The sequence below is a fragment of the Beta vulgaris genome, chromosome 8, assembly GCF_026745355.1.
Source record: "Beta vulgaris subsp. vulgaris cultivar EL10 chromosome 8, EL10.2, whole genome shotgun sequence".
Taxonomy (NCBI): domain Eukaryota; kingdom Viridiplantae; phylum Streptophyta; class Magnoliopsida; order Caryophyllales; family Amaranthaceae; genus Beta; species Beta vulgaris.
In genome coordinates, this window is record NC_079209.1 from 5,375,552 (window position 1) to 5,401,107 (window position 25,556).

The following is a 25,556-nucleotide window of genomic DNA, read 5'->3' on the forward strand; positions in this document are numbered from 1 at the left end:
GACCTAAGTGAAGAGCAATGGGAGTTATGAGACCACCAAGGACAATTGCCCCTTTTTTGGTAGTAGTAGTCGCCAATTCTTTCATCTGCTTGATGAAAAAGGCACCTGTGTCAATGGGTAGAGCATGAAGCATTTGGTGTATCATGAACAATTCATCCTTTCGAGCCTTGCTCCCTTCTTGACGACCAAACACAGTATTAGCCAATAATCGTTGGACATATCGAAGTGCTGGATGACGGATGTGATTCGCTGGACTCATCTTTGAATCATAAGTCGTCTCACCGGTTAATAATTGCCAAAAGGATCGGCAGACCAATGTTGAGGTGTTAGTCTTGGACCACCAGGACGTAATCCAAGTATCTCATTGAACCTTGTCAAAGTCCACTTATGCTCTTCATTGTATAATCGAAAGGTGATGGAACCTTCACCACAACCTGGTTTCGAGTAAGTAACTGCCTTCAAGGAGCTCATAAACTCTAATGTGACTCTTTTATATGTCGGATATTTGTGCATGAGGAAATTACCCCATCCAACATTAGAGAATAACCAGCGAACGTCATCGTCAATAGTTAGAGTTTTTAAGGCATCTATATCACAAAAACGAGTAGCAGTTACTCCTCGTTCAAACAAGCTCTCATATTTCACTCTGTGCTCGTCATCACGAAATTTAATATCATAGTAATCAATTACCACCTTCTCTTTAGTCTTGGACGATAGCTTCTTTCCCTTAGTACTGGCAGATTTCTTCGTGGAAGTAGAAGTCTTAGAAAGAGGTGCAGGCCGCGAAATTCCAGAGGTTCGCTTCGTCCGAGTTGTGGTAGAGCGAGCCATTCGAAATCGTTGCAATTTCAGTCCAATAAACTACTTGTTCAGCGAAATCAAGAGCAATAATCGTGAGGAGCAGCAACTAATTCCAATAGGATAGTAAGCAGTCAAAATTTCAAGCCTGCGAATGGGGATGTGCAGTAATATCGCGAAACGCAGCAAATTTCCACCAGCGAACAACCGATTCGGGAATTAGGGTCGATGAAATACGTCGCCAATGAAAAAGAGGGTTCAAGATTACCGTTCGCAGTTTCTTCTTGGATGACGCTTGAAATTTCTGGTGGGTTTTTGACAATCGATCCAACAACAATGAGGATCACAAAGGGTTAGGTTGAAGCGGCGTGAGAGGTGTGTGGAAACCTGCTTCTTGAATCCTTTGTTTTATCTCTCTGTTTTTCGAGTTTTGTTTTTGTTTTTTTTTTTTTTTTTTTTTTTTTTTTTTTGCTTTTTAAAATCGAACCGCAAGGTGGCTGTGGTGGCTGTTGTATACCGCAGCGATGTTGCAGACTACTCTGCCTGGGTGACGCCTCTTTCACACTCTTTCTATTTTATTTTTCTCATTCTCAGGTGTGGGGCCACAGGTTGGCCGTGGCAGATTGCGGGTCGTCGCGTGGTGGCTGCCGACTAGTCTGTGGCTTCTTATTTTGTTTTCGTTTTTGATGTACACAAGACCGCAGGTTACTTGTGGTAGGCGGCTGAAATCCCCGTGATACTTGTGGAACGCACTGTGATTCCAAAGATGTTGGTGATTTAAGCTGCTATTTTCATGATTCCACCTGCAGTACGTTACATGTGAATGCATTAGTAGACAAATAGGTGGAGGAGTCAATATACTTGACTCACTAGAAATCACAAAATGACCATGTAGCCACTAATCTATTTCACCTAACTAAAGGCCTACAAAACTAAAGCTACGAACTAAGGAGTAGAATAGCTAGTGAAATGGAACTATTGTTTTCCTTTTCTTTTTTTTTTCTTTTTTTTTTTTTTTTGTTTTGTTTTTTTTTTTTTGTTTTTTTTTTTAAAAGAAAGAAATAGAAAAATAGTAATAAAAGAGGTGAAGGAGAAAACTTGGGTTGCCTCCCAAGAAGCGCTAGGTTAAGGTCATCTAGCTTGACCACGTTTTCACATCACTCTGAATGAGGGTCGGAAAGTGTGTAAACCGCCTTCCCTTCAATATGTTCACCTTCTCGATAGTGCTTAAGACGTTGTCCATTAATCTTAAATGAGCCAGTTGCTTCACTCCAAATCTCAACCGAGCCATACGGGAAAACGTGAAGGATTTTAAAAGGACCAGACCATCTTGAGCGAAGTTTGCCAGGAAATAGCTTCAATCGAGAATTGAACAGTAAAACCAACTCTCCTGCATGAAATTCTCGCCGCATTATATTCTTGTCATGCCACCTTTTCGTGCGTTCTTTGTACAATCGTGAGCTTTCATAGGCTTCGAGGCGCAGCTCTTCTAACTCATTTAGCTGTAATAATCTCTGCTCGCCTGCCTGCGCTCGCAAATCAAAATTGAGATTCTTAATCGCCCAAAATGCGCGATGCTCTAATTCAACGGGGAGATGACATGCTTTTCCATATACGAGCCTATACGGAGTTGTGCCGATGGGTGTTTTGAATGCAGTTCTGTATGCCCAAAGTGCATCATCGAGTTTTATAGACCAATCCTTCCTGGATCTCGCAATTGTCTTCTCTAAGATAGTTTTGATTTCGCGATTTGAAATCTCCACTTGGCCACTAGTTTGTGGGTGATATGAGAGTCCCACTCGATGATGTACTCCATATTTCTTCAACATAGCTTCAAACTTCTTTTCGACAAAATGTTTACCTCCATCGCTTATCAATACTCGTGGTACTCCAAATCTAGGGAAAATAGTCTTCTTAAAGAACTTTTGAACCACTCGAGCATCATTAGTAGGAGTAGCAATAGCCTCAACCCACTTGGAGACATAGTCAACAGCAACTAGAATATACTGATTCCCATAAGATGAAGGGAAAGGACCCATGAAATCGACGCCCCATACATCAAACAATTCGACCTCAAGAATGTTGTTTAGAGGCATTTCGTTCCTCCTAGAGATATTCCCAGTCCTTTGACAACGGTCACAAGACTGGACATAGGTATGAACATCCTTGAATAGAGTTGGCCAATAGAACCCACACTGAAGAATCTTTGCAGCAGTCTTAGCAGTTTTAGCATGTCCTCCACATGGAGAATCGTGACAATGAGAAATTATAAGGCCTACCTCAGCTTCTGGAATGCACCTTCTAATGACACCATCCGCGCATCCCTTGTAGAGAAAAGGGTCATCCCAAAAATACTTTTTCGCCTCGTGAAAGAATTTCTTCTTCTGTTGTGAGGAATAACCATGAGGGACAGTACCACTAGCCAAATAGTTAGCTATATCAGCATACCAAGGGAACTCCTTGGTAGAAAGAGCAAACAAGTGGTCGTCTGGAAACGAATCATCAATGGGGAGGCCTTTATCATCTTCATCATCAAGGACAAGTCGAGAAAGGTGATCCGCAACAACGTTTTCTGCTCCCTTCTTGTCCTTTATCTCCAAGTCAAATTCTTGCAGCAAGAGAATCCAGCGAATCAAACGAGGCTTGGCATCCTTTTTACTCATCAAATATTTCAATGCTGCGTGATCCGTATGAACTATCACTTTCGACCCAACCAGATAGGATCGAAACTTCTCCATAGAATATACCACGGCCAATAACTCCTTCTCAGTAGTAGCATAGTTCATCTGGGCCGAGTCCACAGTCTTGCTTGTGTAGTAGATGGCATGGAGTTTGCCATCTTTTCGTTGGTCCAATACCGCACCAATAGCATAATCACTGGCGTCGCACATAATCTCAAATGGTAGATTCCAGTCTGGTGGTTGTATGATAGGTGCAGATATGAGAGATTGTTTTAACCTGTTGAAAGCTTCAAGACAAGCATCAGTGAAAACAAAGGGAACATCTTTGCCTAGGAGCTCAGTGAGAGGTCGAGCGATTTTAGAGAAATCCTTGATGAAGCGGCGATAAAACCCCGCATGACCAAGAAAACTCCTCACCGCTTTCACAGAAGTAGGGGGTGGCAATCGCTCAATGACATCTATCTTAGCTCTGTCGACTTCAACGCCCCTATGAGACACAACATGACCCAAAACAACTCCTTGTTGTACCATAAAATGGCACTTTTCCCAGTTGAGAATAAGATTGACTTCTTGGCATCTACGAAGCACCTTTGTCAAGTTTTCAAGACAAACATCAAAAGATGTTCCGTAGACAGAGAAATCATCCATAAAAACCTCCATACTATTCTCAATCAGACCTGAGAAAATTGCCATCATACACCTTTGAAAGGTGGCAGGAGCGTTACATAATCCAAATGGCATCCTTCGATATGCAAAGGTGCCATAGGGACAAGTGAAAGTGGTCTTTTCTTGATCACTTGGATGGATTGGAATTTGGAAAAAACCTGAATATCCATCCAAGTAACAGAAAAATGAATGTTTCGCCAACCTGTCCAACATCAGGTCAATGAAAGGGAGAGGAAAGTGATCTTTTCGAGTGGCCTTATTCAATTTCCATAGTCTATACACATGCGCCACCCTGTCACAGTTCTAGTAGAAATCTCTTCTCCCTTATCATTCTTAACAACGGTCATACCTCCTTTCTTTGGAACAACTTGTACTGGGCTAACCCACTTACTATCAGATATAGGGTAGATTATACCAGAATCAAGCAATTTTAGAACCTCTTTTCGAACTACCTCCATCATGTTTGGATTAAGCCGTCTTTGAGATTCAATAGATGAAGCATGATCGTCCTCAAGAATGATCTTATGCATACAAAATGAAGGGTTAATCCCCTTGATATCATCAATGCTATACCCTATAACATTTTTATATTTTCTCAAAATGGTGAGCAGTTGCTCAATTTGCATGTCCTCGAGCATAGCATTGACAATAACTGGATAAGTCTCATTGGGACCCAAGTATGCATATTTTAAAGAAGGGGGGGGTTTTAATTCTACCTCAGGAGGCGTAGTACTCTCCTTAGATTCCTCGTGTGTCAACACCTCTTTGATAGACTCATCATTAGGTAATGAATGTGATTCCTCTAAGAGCCTCTTGTACGCCTTAGTTTCCCAATCCTCTTCATCGGCAACTCCCATGAGAACAGTTTGCAGTGAATCATCAAGTTGTAGACTAGAAGCTTTTACCTCAATCGCCTCATCTAGAGCATCCACCCTATAGATAGTCTCCCCAAACGAAGGAGCCCCCATGGAGTTTGTGAGATTGTACTCCATCTTCTCATCACCCACTTCAAAGGTAATCTTTCCATTCTTCATGTCAATGATGGCTCCAGCAATGGCCAGGAAAGGTCTCCCAAGAATGATAGGAACCTGCGCATCCTCCTCCATCTCCATTACTACAAAGTCACATGGAATGAAAAACTTCCCAACACGGAGAGGAACATCTTCAAGGATACCAAGTGGATACTTTACAGTTCTATCAGCTAATTGTAAAGAGATGCGTGTAGGTTTTGGTTCACCCATTTGGAGCTTCTTGCAAATAGACAAAGGCATTAGACTAACACTTGCCCCAAGATCACAAAGTGCTTTTTTTATTTCAATATCTCCAAGCTTCACAGGAATAGAGTAGCTACCCGGATCTCCTAGTTTCTTAGGAAGTTTATTCTGCAATATAGCACTACATTCTGCTGTAAGTGAAACAGTTGCATTCTCCTCGATCTTTCGCTTGTTTGAGAGCATGTCTTTCAGAAATTTTGCATAAGAGAGCATCTCAGAGATAGCATCCAAGAATGGTATGTTTATATGCAGCTTCTTCAGTATATCAAGGAATTTCCCATATTTCTTCTCTAATTTTGCATGGGCTAACCTTTGTGGAAATGGAACTGGTGGCGTGTATGGCCGAATAGGGGTAGGAGTAGGTTCCTTCTTCTCTTCTTCAATAATCTCGTTTTCCACCGCTTTCTCAGGTTGGACCATCTCTTCCACAGTTCTTTTTGATGGCTCCTTCAAAGGATGATCTTGTAGCTCTTTTCCATTTCTCAAAATCACAGCATTGATATGGCCCTTAGATGGTTGTTCAGTATTACCAGGAAAATGACCTGGAGCTTTTGAAGATTGGCCCACTTGATGTGCAAGTTGGCTTATTTGACTTTCTAAGAGCTTGTTCTGTGCTTGAATTTGTTGAATTGTGTGATCAGTCTTCTCATTTTGCTTACCCTGTTGAGCCATGAAGTTAGTTTGTTGGGCTAAAAGGTTCTCCATCATAATCTCCAAGTTGCTTTTTTGTTGAATCGGAGGAGGTTGCTGATTAACACTTGGATTGACATGAGGATTGAATGGTGCTCTAGCTTGAAAACCTGGTGGTGCATTAAAATTGTTGCGAGGTGGAGGAGGTGGATTGAGTTGTGCTTGAGTGTTCTTGTATGAAAATGCAGGATTGTGCTTCCATCCCTCATTGTATGTGTTAGAATAAGGATCATATGGCCGCTTTGGATTGGAATTATAAAGAGCATTGGCTTGCTCAATTGTCATCCCATCATTGTTGATTTGACATTCAGTAGCAGCATGTCCTTGGACTCCACACATCTGACATGAGACCATCATAGATGAACCAGCTTGGAGTCGATCAAACTTGTGAGATAGTGCCTGCACAATATTAGTTAAAGTGGTTAGCGCATCAACATCATATTTACCTCCCTTCTTAGCACGATTGCGACCATTTGGATGGTAGTTGTCATTGGCCGCCACTTCTCAATCAACTCCTTTGCTTCGGTTGGGTTCTTAGTCATAAGGGAACCTCCTGAAGCAGCATCAATGTAGATACGAAACTCATGTGTCAAACCATTGTAGAAAGTCTGTATCAACATCTATTCAGGAATCCCGTGATGAGGACATTGTCTTTGCAAACATAGAAACCTTCTCCATGCTTGATACAATGATTCGTCGTCATGTTGCTCAAAGGTTGCTAACTCGTTCCTTAGCTTCGCGGTCTTTTCTTGCCCCAAAAACTTCACCAAGAATGCTTTGGCAAGTTTCCCCCATGTATCAAACGTTCCAACACCTTCATCTCTCAACCACTCCTTTGCTCTATCTCGAAGAGAGAAAGGAAAAAGGCGTAGTCGAATAGCATCCTCACTCACACTGTTGATTTTCACTGTGTCGCATTTCTCCAAGAAACTAGCAATGTGACTCACAGGGCATTCATTGGGTAACCCTGCAAATGAATCGTTGGAGATGAACTGGATGAATTGAGGCTTAAGTTCAAAATTTGCAGCATTGACGGCTGGTCGAACAATGCTCGATAATGCACCAGTTGTAGTATCTGGTACACCGTACTCCCAAAGAGTTTTAGTTGCTTCTTCACCCATTGCTTTCTTCTTATTCTTAATTCGTCTCTTTGTACTTCCTTGCTTGCGTGCAGTGGCTTCGATTTCAAGATCTAGAGGAATCAAATTCTGTGGACCTCTACGTCGAGTTTGCATGCAACAAAGAAAGAACTAAAAACAAAAGATCAAATAAACAAGAAATGATAGCCGAAGCAGCAAACTAAAAGAAAAAAAACTTAGCAAAAATAAAATCAAAAATAATTAATTTAAATACCGTTAGTCCCGGCAACGGCGCCAAAATTTGAAAGGCTTATCGCGTACCTAACAAAAATAACCTAACTATTCCTCCTAACTAATGTAGTCGGGCAAGTAAGGATCGAATCCCAAGAGACTAACTGATTCAAAGTAGTTAAATTGACTCTAATTAATACTAAGCAAGTGATCCAAATAAGTGATGATGAACTAATCTAAGTGACTAAAGCAAATGAAATTATCAAGAATGAATCAAAGACTAAAGACATCTAGGTTTAAGTATCCCCACTAATACGAATTAATGCCGCAAACAATCCCTTTTCCCTTAATTAACTAATAAATAACTCATAGGATAGACGCGCCCTAATAATACTAAGGATTTCTTTCGATCAATCAATAGCTTTCCTAACAATGCAATCATGCCTATTTTCATGGAGTCATGCAAATTAAGGACTTTAGACATAGCATCCTAACATCCTAATAAATTCCATCAACTACTTTCGTGATGATTTCCTTTATCTTAAATTAGGGTTCTAGATTCGATTAAGATTCAACTTTCGTTGCAAAAATAATCACATTCAAAGTATACTATTTCTAGTCATAAATTGATAATTAAAACCAACCCTAAAATAAATGAATCATAAATTAATCAAAGTTTGGGAATTGGGAATTAAACAGGCATCAATTCATATTAGGGTTCAACCTAACCCTAGAATAGAAAACTACTCACACATGATGATTGAATAAACAAAATAAATATTAAAAGAAAGCATGATTAACAATAATAATAAATAGAATAGAGAAGAGAAAATAATACTTGAATTAATTGATGAAATTGCAAACTTGAATGTCGAAAACAAGGACTTGAGGAAAATAATGGAGAAGGGCGTGATAAACGTCGAGAAGGAAAAAAAAACCAAACAAAACTCACGTTATCTCCCTAAAAAGAATCCCTCAAAACCAAAAATCTATCTTTTCTCCCTAATACTCGTGGCCTTGTCCTTCATTACAAGATAAGGAAGATCCAATTAAATCATTAAGGAAATCGTGCAGCCCGCGCGCGTAGGAATTTTCAGCAAAACTGGGCCAACTTGCAAGGCCCATATCTCTTAGAATATAACTCGCCTTGGGCCGTATAGCCTATTGTTGAAAAGCTCTTCAAGCCTACTTTCCAATGCCTTTGGAATCAGATAGATATCAGCATCAAGTCGGAAGTTATGGATAAAAGAGTGAGCATGACTCGATTTTCGCAATTATCTCAATGAATTCCAACTCCAATTGAGCTCCAATTTGCACTCAAATACATCCAAAGTGATCCTTATCAATGTAGCTTGCCTCCATTTGATCCTAAGTACTCAAGCTTGTCCAATAATGCTCCAATTATGTTCTTGATATCTGAAATTCATCAAGGAATACCAAAAACACACAAGAGGAGTAATATTTCGCAAATTAAGTAAAAGTGTGCAATTATGAACTAAAATACACCTAAATGTTCCTAGAATGCAACCTAAATGCAACTAAAACCTATATAAAAATATGACACATCAAACTCTCCCAAGCTAAACCATTGCTTGTCCTCAAGCAATTAGACATAGACATTGGAAAAGCAAGACAACCTACAATATGAGACTACGATAGGGCCAAGCACACAACCGAAAACACAAGAGATACAATTACTACACGAACCAAGCATCGAAACATTCTCAAGCAAAGCCGCATAGCACGTCATGTAATACCACATACCATCTCCCCCAAGCTAGACTTAATCAAACCTGAGAGACCTCGCTTTAGTCATGTGCACTCGTACTCTCATGTGTTTATGGCATAATCAATGTCACTCAACCTAAACCATGTCGACTCAAATGAAGCATTTACTCTTTAACTTTGACTATCGACTCACTTTCCACTCGAAATTATAATGCAAAATGATCATGAGGACTTTCAAGGGTTGTAACGGGGCTGAGGTTATGGGTAGGAGATATATTTGGAAATGTGGTGTTAAAAGCCAACTAATGGAGAAAACAACATTTAAACGTCTATGGTCATTAGATGCAAACGTCACAAAAACTTCTACTAGAAGTTCAACATCACATTCCATTAAATTAACATAGTACCCATCTTTATCAACTCCAACCAATTTCATTGACCTTTTATTCGATCCTTTCATCTTTTTTTCAATTTTTTTTTTTAGAATCATTTTTCACAACTTCTTCATCATTCTTTTCATTTTGCACTTTCACAATATTTCAAGCAATTTTCTTTCGACATATTTCCTTCCAATAATTACCACAAAACCACAAACTCAACCTCAAAACATAAACTTTGATGCTACTCCACTTAGCAAGGCTTAGGTAGAGAAATCATAAAAGGCTTAAGGCTTGTAATCTAGGTATTAGTTCATAATAAGGTCAGGAAAGGCTCAGCGGGGCTAGAGAAAGGACAATATATGTGAAAAGAATTTTCTCTGGAAGTTCAGAACACTGAAAAGAACGCCTCAATCATATCCAAATGCTTATAGAGTCAAGTATCAAAGAGTGCCAAGTCAAAGTCAAAATCCATGCAACAAATGAGGAACTAATCACACATGAAAGAACATAACTGACATAGATATATCAGTTTATAGGCACAAAAGCTCACGTGGGTTAAGGTGTCTAAACAGTAAGGTTAAATCAAGCCAGAGAGAGATCAACCAATCTTACCACAAGCAATCAATCGCGATACAATCATGCTATGAAGAATCATGAACGAGATGAATTACGCGTAAGAGTATAGTAAGGATATCAACAAGGTTCTCGAATGGTGCTAGCAATAGTCTCATAGATGCAACTAAGATGAGATGAAACCTAATATGCTGATGCAGCTAAGAAAGCAGTACAATATTTTTCGTTACACGTAAACTCCCACTCCTAGTAAGTGGTACAAACCGTGTAACATCCTATAAAAGCAAGAAAACCTACACTAGAAAGCGATAAAAGATAGAATATGCCGCCCCCATGCTAACATCTCGCAATGTCCACAGTGCATCAGATATGACATGAATATCAAGGGGAAAGAATACACACATAAAGTCGTCATGGGAAGGAACAAGGAGGAGGTGAAAATCCTCCTGATTGGATCCAAGTGCTAATAGTGCCAAGGAATGTGGATATCGAAGTCAATCTCTCCTGGATCGCCTTTTGTTCATTTCTAATCCCATCAATTGAAGTTTGGAGTTCCACAAGAGCCTTCTCTGTTAGCGTAGAAGATAGGCCAGCACCATGAAAAACACTAGGCACGACCACCGGGTCAGGAAGAATTGGAATTCGAGTTCGAGGATGAGCACCACCGAATGACCAGTTGGCCTTATCACGCAAAGACAATGCCTCTCTACAGGGTAGTTCATCTTCGTCATTTTGAATACACCAAAGTGTAGTTCCTTCTCTCTTACGAATCCAACCCATTAATGAGCATGCAGGAATGTCTATGCAGTCACTGCCCACAATAGATTCTTCCTTCAAAAGGCGCTCCTTGTGACCTAAGTGAAGAGCAATGGGAGTTATGAGACCACCAAGGACAATTGCCCCTTTTTTGGTAGTAGTAGTCGCCAATTCTTTCATCTGCTTGATGAAAAAGGCACCTGTGTCAATGGGTAGAGCATGAAGCATTTGGTGTATCATGAACAATTCATCCTTTCGAGCCTTGCTCCCTTCTTGACGACCAAACACAGTATTAGCCAATAATCGTTGGACATATCGAAGTGCTGGATGACGGATGTGATTCGCTGGACTCATCTTTGAATCATAAGTCGTCTCACCGGTTAATAATTGCCAAACAGGATCGGCAGACCAATGTTGAGGTGTTAGTCTTGGACCACCAGGACGTAATCCAAGTATCTCATTGAACCTTGTCAAAGTCCACTTATGCTCTTCATTGTATAATCGAAAGGTGATGGAACCTTCACCACAACCTGGTTTCGAGTAAGTAACTGCCTTCAAGGAGCTCATAAACTCTAATGTGACTCTTTTATATGTCGGATATTTGTGCATGAGGAAATTACCCCATCCAACATTAGAGAATAACCAGCGAACGTCATCGTCAATAGTTAGAGTTTTTAAGGCATCTATATCACAAAAACGAGTAGCAGTTACTCCTCGTTCAAACAAGCTCTCATATTTCACTCTGTGCTCGTCATCACGAAATTTAATATCATAGTAATCAATTACCACCTTCTCTTTAGTCTTGGACGATAGCTTCTTTCCTTAGTACTGGCAGATTTCTTCGTGGAAGTAGAAGTCTTAGAAAGAGGTGCAGGCCGCGAAATTCCAGAGGTTCGCTTCGTCCGAGTTGTGGTAGAGCGAGCCATTCGAAATCGTTGCAATTTCAGTCCAATAAACTACTTGTTCAGCGAAATCAAGAGCAATAATCGTGAGGAGCAGCAACTAATTCCAATAGGATAGTAAGCAGTCAAAATTTCAAGCCTGCGAATGGGGATGTGCAGTAATATCGCGAAACGCAGCAAATTTCCACCAGCGAACAACCGATTCGGGAATTAGGGTCGATGAAATACGTCGCCAATGAAAAAGAGGGTTCAAGATTACCGTTCGCAGTTTCTTCTTGGATGACGCTTGAAATTTCTGGTGGGTTTTTGACAATCGATCCAACAACAATGAGGATCACAAAGGGTTAGGTTGAAGCGGCGTGAGAGGTGTGTGGAAACCTGCTTCTTGAATCCTTTGTTTTATCTCTCTGTTTTTCGAGTTTTGTTTTTGTTTTTTTTTTTTTTTTTTTTTTTTTTTTTTTCTTTTTAAAATCGAACCGCAAGGTGGCTGTGGTGGCTGTTGTATACCGCAGCGATGTTGCAGACTACTCTGCCTGGGTGACGCCTCTTTCACACTCTTTCTATTTTATTTTTCTCATTCTCAGGTGTGGGGCCACAGGTTGGCCGTGGCAGATTGCGGGTCGTCGCGTGGTGGCTGCCGACTAGTCTGTGGCTTCTTATTTTGTTTTCGTTTTTGATGTACACAAGACCGCAGGTTACTTGTGGTAGGCGGCTGAAATCCCCGTGATACTTGTGGAACGCACTGTGATTCCAAAGATGTTGGTGATTTAAGCTGCTATTTTCATGATTCCACCTGCAGTACGTTACATGTGAATGCATTAGTAGACAAATAGGTGGAGGAGTCAATATACTTGACTCACTAGAAATCACAAAATGACCATGTAGCCACTAATCTATTTCACCTAACTAAAGGCCTACAAAACTAAAGCTACGAACTAAGGAGTAGAATAGCTAGTGAAATGGAACTATTGTTTTCCTTTTCTTTTTTTTCTTTTTCTTTTTTTTTTTTGTTTTGTTTTTTTTTTTGTTTTTTTTTTTAAAAGAAAGAAATAGAAAAATAGTAATAAAAGAGGTGAAGGAGAAAACTTGGGTTGCCTCCCAAGAAGCGCTAGGTTAAGGTCATCTAGCTTGACCACGTTTTCACATCACTCTGAATGAGGGTCGGAAAGTGTGTAAACCGCCTTCCCTTCAATATGTTCACCTTCTCGATAGTGCTTAAGACGTTGTCCATTAATCTTAAATGAGCCAGTTGCTTCACTCCAAATCTCAACCGAGCCATACGGGAAAACGTGAAGGATTTTAAAAGGACCAGACCATCTTGAGCGAAGTTTGCCAGGAAATAGCTTCAATCGAGAATTGAACAGTAAAACCAACTCTCCTGCATGAAATTCTCGCCGCATTATATTCTTGTCATGCCACCTTTTCGTGCGTTCTTTGTACAATCGTGAGCTTTCATAGGCTTCGAGGCGCAGCTCTTCTAACTCATTTAGCTGTAATAATCTCTGCTCGCCTGCCGCTCGCAAATCAAAATTGAGATTCTTAATCGCCCAAAATGCGCGATGCTCTAATTCAACGGGGAGATGACATGCTTTTCCATATACGAGCCTATACGGGATTGTGCCGATGGGTGTTTTGAATGCAGTTCTGTATGCCCAAAGTGCATCATCGAGTTTTATAGACCAATCCTTCCTGGATCTCGCAATTGTCTTCTCTAAGATAGTTTTGATTTCGCGATTTGAAATCTCCACTTGGCCACTAGTTTGTGGGTGATATGAGAGTCCCACTCGATGATGTACTCCATATTTCTTCAACATAGCTTCAAACTTCTTTTTCGACAAAATGTTTACCTCCATCGCTTATCAATACTCGTGGTACTCCAAATCTAGGGAAAATAGTCTTCTTAAAGAATTTGAACCACTCGAGCATCATTAGTAGGAGTAGCAATAGCCTCAACCCACTTGGAGACATAGTCAACAGCAACTAGAATATACTGATTCCCATAAGATGAAGGGAAAGACCCATGAAATCGACGCCCATACATCAAACAATTCGACCTCAAGAATGTTGTTTAGAGGCATTTCGTTCCTCCTGAGATATTCCCAGTCCTTTGACAACGGTCACAAGACTGGACATAGGTATGAACATCCTTGAATAGAGTTGGCCAATAGAACCCACACTGAAGAATCTTATGCAGCAGTCTTAGCAGTTTTAGCATGTCCTCCACATGGAGAATCGTGACAATGAGAAATTATAAGGCCTACCTCAGCTTCTGGAATGCACCTTCTAATGACACCATCCGCGCACCCTTGTAGAGAAAAGGGTCATCCCAAAAATACTTTTTCGCCTCGTGAAAGAATTTCTTCTTCTGTTGTGAGGAATAACCATGAGGGACAGTACCACTAGCCAAATAGTTAGCTATATCAGCATACCAAGGGAACTCCTTGGTAGAAAGAGCAAACAAGTGGTCGTCTGGAAACGAATCATCAATGGGGAGGCCTTTATCATCTTCATCATCAAGGACAAGTCGAGAAAGGTGATCCGCAACAACGTTTTCTGCTCCCTTCTTGTCCTTTATCTCCAAGTCAAATTCTTGCAGCAAGAGAATCCAGCGAATCAAACGAGGCTTGGCATCCTTTTTACTCATCAAATATTTCAATGCTGCGTGATCCGTATGAACTATCACTTTCGACCCAACCAGATAGGATCGAAACTTCTCCATAGAATATACCACGGCCAATAACTCCTTCTCAGTAGTAGCATAGTTCATCTGGGCCGAGTCCACAGTCTTGCTTGTGTAGTAGATGGCATGGAGTTTGCCATCTTTTCGTTGGTCCAATACCGCACCAATAGCATAATCACTGGCGTCGCACATAATCTCAAATGGTAGATTCCAGTCTGGTGGTTGTATGATAGGTGCAGATATGAGAGATTGTTTTAACCTGTTGAAAGCTTCAAGACAAGCATCAGTGAAAACAAAGGGAACATCTTTGCCTAGGAGCTCAGTGAGAGGTCGAGCGATTTTAGAGAAATCCTTGATGAAGCGGCGATAAAACCCCGCATGACCAAGAAAACTCCTCACCGCTTTCACAGAAGTAGGGGTGGCAATCGCTCAATGACATCTATCTTAGCTCTGTCGACTTCAACGCCCCTATGAGACACAACATGACCCAAAACAACTCCTTGTTGTACCATAAAATGGCACTTTTCCCAGTTGAGAATAAGATTGACTTCTTGGCATCTACGAAGCACCTTTGTCAAGTTTTCAAGACAAACATCAAAAGATGTTCCGTAGACAGAGAAATCATCCATAAAAACCTCCATACTATTCTCAATCAGACCTGAGAAAATTGCCATCATACACCTTTGAAAGGTGGCAGGAGCGTTACATAATCCAAATGGCATCCTTCGATATGCAAAGGTGCCATAGGGACAAGTGAAAGTGGTCTTTTCTTGATCACTTGGATGGATTGGAATTTGGAAAAAACCTGAATATCCATCCAAGTAACAGAAAAATGAATGTTTCGCCAACCTGTCCAACATCAGGTCAATGAAAGGGAGAGGAAAGTGATCTTTTCGAGTGGCCTTATTCAATTTCCTATAGTCTATACACATGCGCCACCCTGTCACAGTTCTAGTAGAAATCTCTTCTCCCTTATCATTCTTAACAACGGTCATACCTCCTTTCTTTGGAACAACTTGTACTGGGCTAACCCACTTACTATCAGATATAGGGTAGATTATACCAGAATCAAGCAATTTTAGAACCTCTTTTCGAACTACCTCCATCATGTTTGGATTAAGCCGTCTTTGAGATTCAATAGATGAAGCATGATCGTCCTCAAGAATGATCTTATGCATACAAAATGAAGGGTTAATCCCCTTGATATCATCAATGCTATACCCTATAACATTTTTATATTTTCTCAAAATGGTGAGCAGTTGCTCAATTTGCATGTCCTCGAGCATAGCATTGACAATAACTGGATAAGTCTCATTGGGACCCAAGTATGCATATTTTAAAGAAGGGGGAGGGTTTTAATTCTACCTCAGGAGGCGTAGTACTCTCCTTAGATTCCTCGTGTGTCAACACCTCTTTGATAGACTCATCATTAGGTAATGAATGTGATTCCTCTAAGAGCCTCTTGTACGCCTTAGTTTCCCAATCCTCTTCATCGGCAACTCCCATGAGAACAGTTTGCAGTGAATCATCAAGTTGTAGACTAGAAGCTTTTACCTCAATCGCCTCATCTAGAGCATCCACCCTATAGATAGTCTCCCCAAACGAAGGAGCCCCCATGGAGTTTGTGAGATTGTACTCCATCTTCTCATCACCCACTTCAAAGGTAATCTTTCCATTCTTCATGTCAATGATGGCTCCAGCAATGGCCAGGAAAGGTCTCCCAAGAATGATAGGAACCTGCGCATCCTCCTCCATCTCCATTACTACAAAGTCACATGGAATGAAAAACTTCCCAACACGGAGAGGAACATCTTCAAGGATACCAAGTGGATACTTTACAGTTCTATCAGCTAATTGTAAAGAGATGCGTGTAGGTTTTGGTTCACCCATTTGGAGCTTCTTGCAAATAGACAAAGGCATTAGACTAACACTTGCCCCAAGATCACAAAGTGCTTTTTTATTTCAATATCTCCAAGCTTCACAGGAATAGAGTAGCTACCCGGATCTCCTAGTTTCTTAGGAAGTTTATTCTGCAATATAGCACTACATTCTGCTGTAAGTGAAACAGTTGCATTCTCCTCGATCTTTCGCTTGTTTGAGAGCATGTCTTTCAGAAATTTTGCATAAGAGAGCATCTCAGAGATAGCATCCAAGAATGGTATGTTTATATGCAGCTTCTTCAGTATATCAAGGAATTTCCCATATTTCTTCTCTAATTTTGCATGGGCTAACCTTTGTGGAAATGGAACTGGTGGCGTGTATGGCCGAATAGGGGTAGGAGTAGGTTCCTTCTTCTCTTCTTCAATAATCTCGTTTTCCACCGCTTTCTCAGGTTGGACCATCTCTTCCACAGTTCTTTTTGATGGCTCCTTCAAAGGATGATCTTGTAGCTCTTTTCCATTTCTCAAAATCACAGCATTGATATGGCCCTTAGATGGTTGTTCAGTATTACCAGGAAAATGACCTGGAGCTTTTGAAGATTGGCCCACTTGATGTGCAAGTTGGCTTATTTGACTTTCTAAGAGCTTGTTCTGTGCTTGAATTTGTTGAATTGTGTGATCAGTCTTCTCATTTTGCTTACCCTGTTGAGCCATGAAGTTAGTTTGTTGGGCTAAAAGGTTCTCCATCATAATCTCCAAGTTGCTTTTTTGTTGAATCGGAGGAGGTTGCTGATTAACACTTGGATTGACATGAGGATTGAATGGTGCTCTAGCTTGAAAACCTGGTGGTGCATTAAAATTGTTGCGAGGTGGAGGAGGTGGATTGAGTTGTGCTTGAGTGTTCTTGTATGAAAATGCAGGATTGTGCTTCCATCCCTCATTGTATGTGTTAGAATAAGGATCATATGGCCGCTTTGGATTGGAATTATAAAGAGCATTGGCTTGCTCAATTGTCATCCCATCATTGTTGATTTGACATTCAGTAGCAGCATGTCCTTGGACTCCACACATCTGACATGAGACCATCATAGATGAACCAGCTTGGAGTCGATCAAACTTGTGAGATAGTGCCTGCACAATATTAGTTAAAGTGGTTAGCGCATCAACATCATATTTACCTCCCTTCTTAGCACGATTGCGACCATTTGGATGGTAGTTGTCATTGGCCGCCATCTTCTCAATCAACTCCTTTGCTTCGGTTGGGTTCTTAGTCATAAGGGAACCTCCTGAAGCAGCATCAATGTAGATACGAAACTCATGTGTCAAACCATTGTAGAAAGTCTGTATCAACATCTATTCAGGAATCCCGTGATGAGGACATTGTCTTTGCAAACATAGAAACCTTCTCCATGCTTGATACAATGATTCGTCGTCATGTTGCTCAAAGGTTGCTAACTCGTTCCTTAGCTTCGCGGTCTTTTCTTGCCCCAAAAACTTCACCAAGAATGCTTTGGCAAGTTTCCCCCATGTATCAAACGTTCCAACACCTTCATCTCTCAACCACTCCTTTGCTCTATCTCGAAGAGAGAAAGGAAAAAGGCGTAGTCGAATAGCATCCTCACTCACACTGTTGATTTTCACTGTGTCGCATTTCTCCAAGAAACTAGCAATGTGACTCACAGGGCATTCATTGGGTAACCCGCAAATGAATCGTTGGAGATGAACTGGATGAATTGAGGCTTAAGTTCAAAATTTGCAGCATTGACGGCTGGTCGAACAATGCTCGATAATGCACCAGTTGTAGTATCTGGTACACCGTACTCCCAAAGAGTTTTAGTTGCTTCTTCACCCATTGCTTTCTTCTTATTCTTAATTCGTCTCTTTGTACTTCCTTGCTTGCGTGCAGTGGCTTCGATTTCAAGATCTAGAGGAATCAAATTCTGTGGACCTCTACGTCGAGTTTGCATGCAACAAAGAAAGAACTAAAAACAAAAGATCAAATAAACAAGAAATGATAGCCGAAGCAGCAAACTAAAAGAAAAAAAACTTAGCAAAAATAAAATCAAAAATAATTAATTTAAATACCGTTAGTCCCCGGCAACGGCGCCAAAATTTGAAAGGCTTATCGCGTACCTAACAAAAATAACCTAACTATTCCTCCTAACTAATGTAGTCGGGCAAGTAAGGATCGAATCCCAAGAGACTAACTGATTCAAAGTAGTTAAATTGACTCTAATTAATACTAAGCAAGTGATCCAAATAAGTGATGATGAACTAATCTAAGTGACTAAAGCAAATGAAATTATCAAGAATGAATCAAAGACTAAAGACATCTAGGTTTAAGTATCCCCACTAATACGAATTAATGCCGCAAACAATCCCTTTTCCCTTAATTAACTAATAAATAACTCATAGGATAGACGCGCCCTAATAATACTAAGGATTTCTTTCGATCAATCAATAGCTTTCCTAACAATGCAATCATGCCTATTTTCATGGAGTCATGCAAATTAAGGACTTTAGACATAGCATCCTAACATCCTAATAAATTCCATCAACTACTTTCGTGATGATTTCCTTTATCTTAAATTAGGGTTCTAGATTCGATTAAGATTCAACTTTCGTTGCAAAAATAATCACATTCAAAGTATACTATTTCTAGTCATAAATTGATAATTAAAACCAACCCTAAAATAAATGAATCATAAATTAATCAAAGTTTGGGAATTGGGAATTAAACAGGCATCAATTCATATTAGGGTTCAACCTAACCCTAGAATAGAAAACTACTCACACATGATGATTGAATAAACAAAATAAATATTAAAAGAAAGCATGATTAACAATAATAATAAATAGAATAGAGAAGAGAAAATAATACTTGAATTAATTGATGAAATTGCAAACTTGAATGTCGAAAACAAGGACTTGAGGAAAATAATGGAGAAGGGCGTGATAAACGTCGAGAAGGAAAAAAAAACCAAACAAAACTCACGTTATCTCCCTAAAAAGAATCCCTCAAAACCAAAAATCTATCTTTTCTCCCTAATACTCGTGGCCTTGTCCTTCATTACAAGATAAGGAAGATCCAATTAAATCATTAAGGAAATCGTGCAGCCCGCGCGCGTAGGAATTTTCAGCAAAACTGGGCCAACTTGCAAGGCCCATATCTCTTAGAATATAACTCGCCTTGGGCCGTATAGCCTATTGTTGAAAAGCTCTTCAAGCCTACTTTCCAATGCCTTTGGAATCAGACAGATATCAGCATCAAGTCGGAAGTTATGGATAAAAGAGTGAGCATGACTCGATTTTCGCAATTATCTCAATGAATTCCAACTCCAATTGAGCTCCAATTTGCACTCAAATACATCCAAAGTGATCCTTATCAATGTAGCTTGCCTCCATTTGATCCTAAGTACTCAAGCTTGTCCAATAATGCTCCAATTATGTTCTTGATATCTGAAATTCATCAAGGAATACCAAAAACACACAAGAGGAGTAATATTTCGCAAATTAAGTAAAAGTGTGCAATTATGAACTAAAATACACCTAAATGTTCCTAGAATGCAACCTAAATGCAACTAAAACCTATATAAAAATATGACACATCAAACTCTCCCAAGCTAAACCATTGCTTGTCCTCAAGCAATTAGACATAGACATTGGAAAAGCAAGACAACCTACAATATGAGACTACGATAGGGCCAAGCACACAACCGAAAACACAAGAGATACAATTACTACACGAACCAAGCATCGAAACATTCTCAAGCAAAGCCGCATAGCACGTCATGTAATACCACATACCATCTCCCCCAAGCTAGACTTAATCAAACCTGAGAGACCTCGCTTTAGTCATGTGCACTCGTACTCTCATGTGTTTATGGCATAATCAATGTCACTCAACCTAAACCATGTCGACTCAAATGAAGCATTTACTCTTTAACTTTGACTATCGACTCACTTTCCACTCGAAATTATAATGCAAAATGATCATGAGGACTTTCAAGGGTTGTAACGGGGCTGAGGTTATGGGTAGGAGATATATTTGGAAATGTGGTGTTAAAAGCCAACTAATGGAGAAAACAACATTTAAACGTCTATGGTCATTAGATGCAAACGTCACAAAAACTTCTACTAGAAGTTCAACATCACATTCCATTAAATTAACATAGTACCCATCTTTATCAACTCCAACCAATTTCATTGACCTTTTATTCGATCCTTTCATTTTTTTCAATTTTTTTTTTTAGAATCATTTTTCACAACTTCTTCATCATTCTTTTCATTTTGCACTTTCACAATATTTCAAGCAATTTTCTTTCGACATATTTCCTTCCAATAATTACCACAAAACCACAAACTCAACCTCAAAACATAAACTTTGATGCTACTCCACTTAGCAAGGCTTAGGTAGAGAAATCATAAAAGGCTTAAGGCTTGTAATCTAGGTATTAGTTCATAATAAGGTCAGGAAAGGCTCAGCGGGGCTAGAGAAAGGACAATATATGTGAAAAGAATTTTCTCTGGAAGTTCAGAACACTGAAAAGAACGCCTCAATCATATCCAAATGCTTATAGAGTCAAGTATCAAAGAGTGCCAAGTCAAAGTCAAAATCCATGCAACAAATGAGGAACTAATCACACATGAAAGAACATAACTGACATAGATATATCAGTTTATAGGCACAAAAGCTCACGTGGGTTAAGGTGTCTAAACAGTAAGGTTAAATCAAGCCAGAGAGAGATCAACCAATCTTACCACAAGCAATCAATCGCGATACAATCATGCTATGAAGAATCATGAACGAGATGAATTACGCGTAAGAGTATAGTAAGGATATCAACAAGGTTCTCGAAGTGTGCATGCAATAGCTCATAGATGCAACTAAGATGAGATGAAACCTAATATGCTGATGCAGCTAAGAAAGCAGTACAATATTTTTCGTTACACGTAAACTCCCACTCCTAGTAAGTGGTACAAACCGTGTAACATCCTATAAAAGCAAGAAAACCTACACTAGAAAGCGATAAAAGATAGAATATGCCGCCCCCATGCTAACATCTCGCAATGTCCACAGTGCATCAGATATGACATGAATATCAAGGGGAAAGAATACACACAGAAAGTCGTCATGGGAAGGAACAAGGAGGAGGTGAAAATCCTCCTGATTGGATCCAAGTGCTAATAGTGCCAAGGAATGTGGATATCGAAGTCAATCTCTCCTGGATCGCCTTTTGTTCATTTCTAATCCCATCAATTGAAGTTTGGAGTTCCACAAGAGCCTTCTCTGTTAGCGTAGAAGATAGGCCAGCACCATGAAAAACACTAGGCACGACCACCGGGTCAGGAAGAATTGGAATTCGAGTTCGAGGATGAGCACCACCGAATGACCAGTTGGCCTTATCACGCAAAGACAATGCCTCTCTACAGGGTAGTTCATCTTCGTCATTTTGAATACACCAAAGTGTAGTTCCTTCTCTCTTACGAATCCAACCCATTAATGAGCATGCAGGAATGTCTATGCAGTCACTGCCCACAATAGATTCTTCCTTCAAAAGGCGCTCCTTGTGACCTAAGTGAAGAGCAATGGGAGTTATGAGACCACCAAGGACAATTGCCCCTTTTTTGGTAGTAGTAGTCGCCAATTCTTTCATCTGCTTGATGAAAAAGGCACCTGTGTCAATGGGTAGAGCATGAAGCATTTGGTGTATCATGAACAATTCATCCTTTCGAGCCTTGCTCCTCTTCTGACGACCAAACACAGTATTAGCCAATAATCGTTGGACATATCGAAGTGCTGGATGACGGATGTGATTCGCTGGACTCATCTTTGAATCATAAGTCGTCTCACCGGTTAATAATTGCCAAACAGGATCGGCAGACCAATGTTGAGGTGTTAGTCTTGGACCACCAGGACGTAATCCAAGTATCTCATTGAACCTTGTCAAAGTCCACTTATGCTCTTCATTGTATAATCGAAAGGTGATGGAACCTTCACCACAACCTGGTTTCGAGTAAGTAACTGCCTTCAAGGAGCTCATAAACTCTAATGTGACTCTTTTATATGTCGGATATTTGTGCATGAGGAAATTACCCCATCCAACATTAGAGAATAACCAGCGAACGTCATCGTCAATAGTTAGAGTTTTTAAGGCATCTATATCACAAAAACGAGTAGCAGTTACTCCTCGTTCAAACAAGCTCTCATATTTCACTCTGTGCTCGTCATCACGAAATTTAATATCATAGTAATCAATTACCACCTTCTCTTTAGTCTTGGACGATAGCTTCTTTCCCTTATACTGGCAGATTTCTTCGTGGAAGTAGAAGTCTTAGAAAGAGGTGCAGGCCGCGAAATTCCAGAGGTTCGCTTCGTCCGAGTTGTGGTAGAGCGAGCCATTCGAAATCGTTGCAATTTCAGTCCAATAAACTACTTGTTCAGCGAAATCAAGAGCAATAATCGGTGAGGAGCAGCAACTAATTCCAATAGGATAGTAAGCAGTCAAAATTTCAAGCCTGCGAATGGGGATGTGCAGTAATATCGCGAAACGCAGCAAATTTCCACCAGCGAACAACCGATTCGGGAATTAGGGTCGATGAAATACGTCGCCAATGAAAAAGAGGGTTCAAGATTACCGTTCGCAGTTTCTTCTTGGATGACGCTTGAAATTTCTGGTGGGTTTTTGACAATCGATCCAACAACAATGAGGATCACAAAGGGTTAGGTTGAAGCGGCGTGAGAGGTGTGTGGAAACCTGCTTCTTGAATCCTTTGTTTTATCTCTCTGTTTTTCGAGTTTTGTTTTTGTTTTTTTTTTTTTTTTTTTTTTTTTTTTTTTTTTTGCTTTAAAATCGAACCGCAAGGTGGCTGTGGTGGCTGTTGTATACCGCAGCGATGTTGCAGACTACTCTGCCTGGGTGACGCCTCTTTCACACTCTTTCTATTTTATTTTTCTCATTCTCAGGTGTGGGGCCACAGGTTGGCCGTGGCAGATTGCGGGTCGTCGCGTGGTGGCTGCCGACTAGTCTGTGGCTTCTTATTTTGTTTTCGTTTTTGATGTACACAAGACCGCAGGTTACTTGTGGTAGGCGGCTGAAATCCCCGTGATACTTGTGGAACGCACTGTGATTCCAAAGATGTTGGTGATTTAAGCTGCTATTTTCATGATTCCACCTGCAGTACGTTACATGTGAATGCATTAGTAGACAAATAGGTGGAGGAGTCAATATACTTGACTCACTAGAAATCACAAAATGACCATGTAGCCACTAATCTATTTCACCTAACTAAAGGCCTACAAAACTAAAGCTACGAACTAAGGAGTAGAATAGCTAGTGAAATGGAACTATTGTTTTCCTTTTCTTTTTTTTTCTTTTTCTTTTTTTTGTTTTTTTTTTTTTTGTTTTTTTTTTTTAAAAGAAAGAAATAGAAAAATAGTAATAAAAGAGGTGAAGGAGAAAACTTGGGTTGCCTCCCAAGAAGCGCTAGGTTAAGGTCATCTAGCTTGACCACGTTTTCACATCACTCTGAATGAGGGTCGGAAAGTGTGTAAACCGCCTTCCCTTCAATATGTTCACCTTCTCGATAGTGCTTAAGACGTTGTCCATTAATCTTAAATGAGCCAGTTGCTTCACTCCAAATCTCAACCGAGCCATACGGGAAAACGTGAAGGATTTTAAAAGGACCAGACCATCTTGAGCGAAGTTTGCCAGGAAATAGCTTCAATCGAGAATTGAACAGTAAAACCAACTCTCCTGCATGAAATTCTCGCCGCATTATATTCTTGTCATGCCACCTTTTCGTGCGTTCTTTGTACAATCGTGAGCTTTCATAGGCTTCGAGGCGCAGCTCTTCTAACTCATTTAGCTGTAATAATCTCTGCTCGCCTGCCGCTCGCAAATCAAAATTGAGATTCTTAATCGCCCAAAATGCGCGATGCTCTAATTCAACGGGGAGATGACATGCTTTTCCATATACGAGCCTATACGGAGTTGTGCCGATGGGTGTTTTGAATGCAGTTCTGTATGCCCAAAGTGCATCATCGAGTTTTATAGACCAATCCTTCCTGGATCTCGCAATTGTCTTCTCTAAGATAGTTTTGATTTCGCGATTTGAAATCTCCACTTGGCCACTAGTTTGTGGGTGATATGAGAGTCCCACTCGATGATGTACTCCATATTTCTTCAACATAGCTTCAAACTTCTTTTCGACAAAATGTTTACCTCCATCGCTTATCAATACTCGTGGTACTCCAAATCTAGGGAAAATAGTCTTCTTAAAGAACTTTTGAACCACTCGAGCATCATTAGTAGGAGTAGCAATAGCCTCAACCCACTTGGAGACATAGTCAACAGCAACTAGAATATACTGATTCCCATAAGATGAAGGGAAAGGACCCATGAAATCGACGCCCCATACATCAAACAATTCGACCTCAAGAATGTTGTTTAGAGGCATTTCGTTCCTCCTAGAGATATTCCCAGTCCTTTGACAACGGTCACAAGACTGGACATAGGTATGAACATCCTTGAATAGAGTTGGCCAATAGAACCCACACTGAAGAATCTTTGCAGCAGTCTTAGCAGTTTTAGCATGTCCTCCACATGGAGAATCGTGACAATGAGAAATTATAAGGCCTACCTCAGCTTCTGGAATGCACCTTCTAATGACACCATCCGCGCATCCCTTGTAGAGAAAAGGGTCATCCCAAAAATACTTTTTCGCCTCGTGAAAGAATTTCTTCTTCTGTTGTGAGGAATAACCATGAGGGACAGTACCACTAGCCAAATAGTTAGCTATATCAGCATACCAAGGGAACTCCTTGGTAGAAAGAGCAAACAAGTGGTCGTCTGGAAACGAATCATCAATGGGGAGGCCTTTATCATCTTCATCATCAAGGACAAGTCGAGAAAGGTGATCCGCAACAACGTTTTCTGCTCCCTTCTTGTCCTTTATCTCCAAGTCAAATTCTTGCAGCAAGAGAATCCAGCGAATCAAACGAGGCTTGGCATCCTTTTTACTCATCAAATATTTCAATGCTGCGTGATCCGTATGAACTATCACTTCGACCCAACCAGATAGGATCGAAACTTCTCCATAGAATATACCACGGCCAATAACTCCTTCTCAGTAGTAGCATAGTTCATCTGGGCCGAGTCCACGAGTCTTGCTTGTGTAGTAGATGGCATGGAGTTTGCCATCTTTTCGTTGGCCCAATACCGCACCAATAGCATAA

At 40.3% G+C, this 25,556-nt stretch overlaps 2 non-coding genes and 1 pseudogene across 2 annotated transcripts; 2 read left to right on the forward strand and 1 right to left on the reverse strand.

The window, feature by feature from the left end:
• Positions 1-1,955: 1,955 nt before the first annotated feature.
• Positions 1,956-25,345, reverse strand: LOC130589810 (uncharacterized; annotated as a pseudogene).
• LOC125493009 (small nucleolar RNA R71) lies at positions 6,740-6,846 on the forward strand. The gene has a single exon (XR_007269391.1). It is a non-coding gene; the product is annotated as a small nucleolar RNA R71 (small nucleolar RNA).
• Positions 17,682-17,788, forward strand: LOC125493008 (small nucleolar RNA R71). The gene has a single exon (XR_007269390.1). It is a non-coding gene; the product is annotated as a small nucleolar RNA R71 (small nucleolar RNA).
• Positions 25,346-25,556: the final 211 nt, after the last annotated feature.